This window comes from Magnolia sinica, chromosome 17 (assembly GCF_029962835.1).
Source record: "Magnolia sinica isolate HGM2019 chromosome 17, MsV1, whole genome shotgun sequence".
NCBI classification, from domain to species: Eukaryota; Viridiplantae; Streptophyta; class Magnoliopsida; order Magnoliales; family Magnoliaceae; genus Magnolia; species Magnolia sinica.
This window is the reverse complement of record NC_080589.1, coordinates 61,587,560-61,594,048: the sequence shown is the minus strand read 5'-3', so window position 1 is coordinate 61,594,048 and position 6,489 is coordinate 61,587,560. Positions and strand designations below refer to the sequence as shown.

Genomic DNA, 6,489 nt, shown 5'->3' with positions numbered 1-6,489 from the left:
TTGCGGTCTACTTCGGCGTTAAATCTACTTTATTTTTGGGATCATGTACTACTATTATCTATTAAAATTAATTCACGGAATGGATTAAAAAAAAAAAAAAACATCATGGTGGCTCACGGAGCCCCTGACAGGACCGTCCACGGGTCCTTATTACCGTTTGACGCCAAAAAATGGGCGCGCCCTCGAAACAGTCGCCCCAGAAACCCTTCATTTCTCTCTCTCTCGCTCCGTTCCCTAACCCCATGCTCATCTCTCTCTCTCTCTCTCTCCGTTCCTCTCTCTCTCTCTCTCTCTCTCTCTCGATCTCTGCTCCATCTTTCTCAATCTCCTCCCTCTCTCTCCAACGCATCTCCGCCGTCTCTTCTATCTCCCTCTCATCATCGTTTTGCTTGGACCTCCATTGCAGCAGCCGTGAAGCACCGAAGGAATCCGAGGCTCCTCTCCATAGGTTTGATATCTTCCTCTCTGTGTCCCTTTTTCTCTCTTTCAGATTTCATGCATGCTAACTGTTTGATGAAATGGCTCAAGGTCCTTTTCATATTTCAGATTTCTCTCTTTTTCTCTCCATATGTCCGCATCTCTTACTCATATGTATTGAAAGAGACGGTTGAGATTTGTTGATTTCCTATTAGGTTTGCATCTCTTTTTCTCTCTTTCAGATTTCATGCATGCTATGTTGGGTTTTTCCCAATTTGGGGGTGGATAGGATGTGTTCCGTTTGAATCAGTGGTGCACTAAGAACAGGTTAGACCTGTACTTATCTGGCTTGAGGTTTGTGGTGGAAAAGGCAATGATCTGCATGAAAAAGAAGCAGATTGGTTACGCTCAAAAAGTGAAATCAATCCCAATCAATGGGTACATCCAAACAGGCCGTTAGAACTGTTGGGACATCAGAGCGTTCCTTTTTATATTGTTAACAACTTAAATTGATTAGGATTAAAACAATGGACTATGGGTCCTGGAGGAATGCCATATTGAATGGAAATACATTTTTAAATGAAAAACAAAATTCGTCCATGACCTCTGAAATTTTGGAACTGCTGTGAGACTAAGATTTTCATAGCATTATGTGAGACTAAGAAATTATTATTATTATTTTTTTTTAATTTTTTTTTTTTTTGAAAGGTTAAGATATCCTATTGTACAGTTAAGATATTACACCAAGCTTATGTAAATAGTAATCTATAGCCCAGTTTATCATGTGGAAGTAATGGGAGAGATCAAAGGAGCTGAAACAAAATAGCCAGAACAAAATACTAGGATCCACCAAAATAGCCAATATCAGGGGACCATAAACTCTTTTGCTTGGGATGCTTGTTGTCCCTTTCCCTGCCCAATATAAATGAATCTCCAAAGTGTGACTGGTTGCATCTGCCACAAATGTTTTTACAACTGCCTTTCCAGGCCCTCCAGCAGCATCCTCAATATTGAAATCCTTCAGTTCTAGTTTTCCCTACATACAACAAATTCCATCATCATCATTACCGTCACCATCTTAACCTTTACCCCAGAACTTTGGGGTTGGCTTTCAACTGAGGTATTATATTGATTGGCTGCCCAAACAGACATCAACCAGCCATGGCAGAGGGTCACATGACACCATTTGCATGCCAGCACGGTCCCACACTCCCACCCAATATTGACCTCCAGCCCAACTGTTACATGCACACTGTAGAAAGCACCAAACAAAATAGGGTCATGGTGTTCATAACAAAATGTCTTTTGTTGGATGGGGTTTGATATTGGATTTATGGGAGAGTGCCAAACTCTATGTCAACACATGAAGTGATAGCTGCTGGCAAACCACTACGCACAAAGCACCCACATGCATGAAGGTTCATGCTCAATTAGTTGTCTGCACAACATATCAGGGAAACCACCAATGCATGTTTACCAAACACTGCTCACATGACAAATAATTGATGCACAACACTGCACCTTAGAATAACTATTGGCCATTAGCTGAAAAGGGAAATTTTCAATCAATCAAGGTCTATGGCATGCAATGCCAAACAAGTTTACTAGGCAGACAACCCCCAATTTCTGATCTTGATTGAGAATTGTATCATTACGATTATTGTGCCATCCTTAAACGGGTTTAAATCTGCTGCTGCTGCTGCTGTTGTTTTCTTAAGGTCCGGATTGTCACAAGTGTGGAGGCTAATTCATGAACCTAGATTGGAAGATTCCAACAACCTTGGTGGTCCATGCACCAACAAAATTTAAACAATAAAAATAAAAATCTTTTCAGTTGAAAATTCCCATCCTTCAGGAAAAGGTTGGATTTGAAGAATAATCATGTGTATTTGGGTCATGTGTATTATAGGTCCTATCTCTCCATATGTCACATTAGTTATATATGAAAAGATAATCAATTATTCACTCAAGATCATCAACTATCTACCCTGTTTCAATCTAGATAAGGAAAAGCAGTATTTGGTCTAGCTGGATGGATCTGACTAATAAATTGGACCTTACTAATAAATTGGAATTTTTTATTTAGTAAATGTTTTGTTGATGTACATGCATTGTAGTTCCATTAAATTCTCAACCTTGATCATTCTGATGATTATAATGCAAGAAATGGTTTGTTTATGTTTAAAGTGGCTAGGAGATGTATTGGCATGAATTTTCTTGGGCTGGAAATAAATAAGAAGGTAGATATTTCTTTTTTTTTCTTTTTAATTGGTGAAAGCGACTTCCATGCTTTAACAAATTTCGATCTGGTGCAGCTTGTGAAACGATGTCTAGATTTTGTTCAACAAGGCTTGAAGAATGTGTGAGTGCTCTTCTTTTAAGCATGGTTAATCTGGATCTTTTTACTAAATGTAACATAGCCTTCTCTATTACTTCTTTGTGTTTCCTTTCTAGTCCAGTACATTGTACTTTCATAAAAGATGCATGTTGAGACTGAACTCTAATCCAGCCTAATGATAAAAAAGATTGCTGGATTGATAAGCATTTTCTGGCATCGGGAATCTTGAAGTAATTGTTGATTTGCTTTGACTGAGGTGACCTTCTAGAAAATCTCTCTCTGAGCTTTGACTGAGGTGACCTTCTCTAAGTCCACTCAAAATCCACCAACATCTTCAACATGTACTTCTCATTAATATATATACATGTTCATTTCTTTAATACTGATGCAAGTTACGCAAGGGCTGTCGATCTTCTTTTCATCTAAAGACTAATTATCTCTAGTGGATTGGAATCCCTGCCATAATAAATGACGCTCACATAATTGTAATTTCAACATTAATTCTGTCATTTGTTATAGAAGAATCATTCGAACTCTAGTCAAAGCTCATATGTATTAAAACAATTGAGGAACATGTTATATTATCATTATTTAGTTTATTTGAGTAAATTAAGCTTAAAAATAGGATCCTTGGGCAGTTTTCAGGTTATTTTAGCATGTTATCCTTGTTGATAGATATCAACTTACTGGCGGGCCACATATCTGGTTGTAGGACCAAATTGATTGTTAGACAAGGGATCTCACAGTGGAAGAAAATCTCTATGAAGAAATTCTTCTTCTTTTCTTTCTTTCTTTCTTGATTGTAACCTTGTCACTGTTCTACTGAGTAGGGTGCTATTAATGTGGCTTTTGTGGAGGCCATCAGGCCCCATGTTCTAGCACTCCGGAGCAGCCCTTATGGGAGGAAAGTCCTTTCAAGCAACAGCCTGAAGAAGTAATTTAGGCTGTTTCAGGAAGTTCTGCAAGTGGGTAATCACTTTTCCATTTTTTTTTTCCCAAATGATCGTTTAGGTGTTCATCATTTTCTTGGCAAGTGCAGATAAAAGATCCATAACATATTGAATTTTTACAGCCATCTGAAAAGTTCGATCTGAATTTTTACAGCCCCTCTTATTTCTATGATAGTTTCCAATAACACAAGGCGAATGATTTGTTTTACATGGTGATTTAAGTGATTTATTTCCAATGAATTGTATTTCAATTAAGAAATATTGTACTTGGTTGCCATGGTGATGTAAGTGATTTGTTTGACATGATGATCAGGCTTCAAGGGAATCCTGTATGTACTGATGCAAATGAAGTCAACGTAATCAAGTTCTGTGGGTCTCAGAATGGAAATGGAGTGACACCTGGAGGCTCAACAAACGCCACACCCATTTGTCCCACTCTAGCATGCCGTTTAGATTTCAATTTTGAATGTTTCAGAATCGTGTCTTCTTCTTCTTCTTCTTCTTCTTTTTTTTAATGAAATAAAAGTCTCTCATGGTGCTTGTGAAGAACCTACAGGTAATCTGTCGAATTTTCAGAAACCTTTCGGGCATGGTCCAAGCCTTGGATGCTGAACTTCTAGAAGAAAGGCATTGTGCGACATTTGAATGACATGGGTGATTCAGAAACTCTCAGCCATGAGCCATAGGTGTGCTTTTTCCTAACTTTTCAAACTGATAATTTGCTTCCCAAATTTTGCCATATCTGGGTTTTAAATTGCAATTTGGTTTGGACCCATGTGTGCAGGAGTCCTCTTTGCTGGTAGAAAATGATGAAAAGAACTCGGTTGGTAATTTCAAGAGCCCCATGGATGCTAACAAAAAGCGTAAAAGACGAAGTATTGCCAAATTGGCAAAGTAAACTTCTTTCGTTTCTTGTCTTTATAATAAATTTGCAGTGGTTCTGTTTTATTTTTGGAATTAAGTGTTGGCTGTTACATACAATAGTTGTCAGTGTTGGAGATCCTTGGGTAACAACATTTAATCAATCACATCTTTATGTGTTGGTTGGAGATGTCTTTCTTTTCCACCTTTTATTCTTGGACAAAATTTCGTTACTAGTTAAATATTAATGCTCCCAATTCTTGGACCTTGTTACCACTTCAATCATGTTGGAGTCAAAACCGGTTTGCTTCTACCTCCTGAACTGACCATTGTTGTTGGCATTGAGAGTTCTATTTGGAACACTATATCAAAAGATTGAGATTTCTGAATTATTATTTTCCTAATTTATCATATCGTGTTTTTTTTTCTTCTTCTTGATGTGAATTTCCCCTCCAACTTCCATTTCCCCCCAAAAAATCCCTTTAAAACTTCTCTTTTTCTTCCTTTTTCTTCTCTTCTTCTTCATCTCTTGATAGGGTTTTATCCTCTATTTCCTCTTAGTATCAGAGTGGGGAAAAACACCTGCGATTTCTCAACTATGAGTTTCAGTGCTGATTTTGGACAACCATAAATTTGATTTTATCCGATCTTCAAACTCAGACCTTTCCTGCAGAAGAGTGGGCATCATACCCCACTTGTCAATATGATAGTTAGCTTCTATACCCTTTGTACTAAGAGTATGGAAATTGTCCAGTTGTGGATGCCTTCTTTCGTGCATGTTTGATGCACTGTTGGATTGAATTACACTTAGTGGCCCGCCATGGTGATAATACTTTCTTCTGTGTGTTTTTTAATGTACTCTTCAATTGAATTACAATTAGTGGCCTGCCATTGTGATAATAACTGATTCCTTGCTTCCTGCATTAGCATTCATAGCAAAGGTTTCAGCTCCAAATTGCAACTAAGCTTTCTAGTTGGACATGAAATGAAAGCAACCACAATTTGGGGCTACTTCATCCTTATGAATGCTAGGAAACACCTCTTAACTTTTTTGTCATTTCCATTTGATCAAATGAGACGGTTGCAATTTAGTTTTTTGATGTATCCAAAAGCAGCCTTAGCATTTTGATTGAGTAACTAGGCTCCAAATTCCAATTATGTTACTTTCAAGTTGGACTTGAAAGGAATGCAGTTGCAATACAGAGGCTACTTTCTTTTATGAATTGTAAGGTAACTGCAATTTGATAGTGTCCTCTCTACTAGAGTAATTGTGTGAATCCAATCATTAGTGCATCCATATGCAGCCTTGAGGATGAATGAGGATGAACGAGAAACATACCTCAGAATCTTGTCTGGTAGGATATGCAGTGCCTAACATGTATTGGATTTTTTGGTTGCAATGAAAATGTACGGATATCAATACACTGGAAAGTTAATGATGTTACAAATGATATATCATGCGTATGCATATATTCTGATACATACTGATATGTATTGTTTTAGGAGCTGGCTGATGATGTTCTTGTGCCAAGATTTTAAAACATGTGTGAAAAATGAGACTTCGAAGGCTCTGGATGCAGGTGTTTTAATGAACAAAAGAAAATTTCAAGCAATCGATTTTATCATTGCTCTTTTGTTTTTTTTTTTTTGTTTTTTTTTTTTTAAAAAAAAAAAAAAAAAAAAAACTGTTGATGGGGTAATTTTGTGATGCATGGCTTTCCAGGCTTCACAGATCTTCTGGATTTCAGCCAATCTTGACTTCATTGGACTCTAGTCAGAAACACCGTGGAGTGGTAACTCAGGTTTGCTTCAACGACTTTTCAAAATGACACCGTGGTCTTGAGTAGCAATCTCTTTAGAAAGTAGGTTCATTTCCTTGTTTCCATGTTTACATCAATGGAACTGAATATGTATTACAACAGT

The 6,489-nt window shown here is 37.4% G+C and overlaps 1 long non-coding RNA gene across 5 annotated transcripts; it reads left to right on the top strand.

The window, feature by feature from the left end:
• Positions 1-1,311: 1,311 nt before the first annotated feature.
• Positions 1,312-4,937, top strand: LOC131231528 (uncharacterized). Of its 5 annotated transcripts, none has more exons than XR_009164411.1 (6): positions 1,312-2,657; positions 2,733-2,779; positions 3,586-3,724; positions 3,860-3,917; positions 4,019-4,391; positions 4,490-4,937. It is a non-coding gene; the product is annotated as an uncharacterized LOC131231528 (long non-coding RNA). The 5 variants fall into 5 exon arrangements; XR_009164410.1 differs by having other exon boundaries at positions 1,313-2,657; positions 3,586-3,720; positions 4,490-4,936; XR_009164408.1 differs by having other exon boundaries at positions 3,586-3,917; positions 4,490-4,935.
• The last annotated feature ends 1,552 nt before the right edge of the window (positions 4,938-6,489 follow it).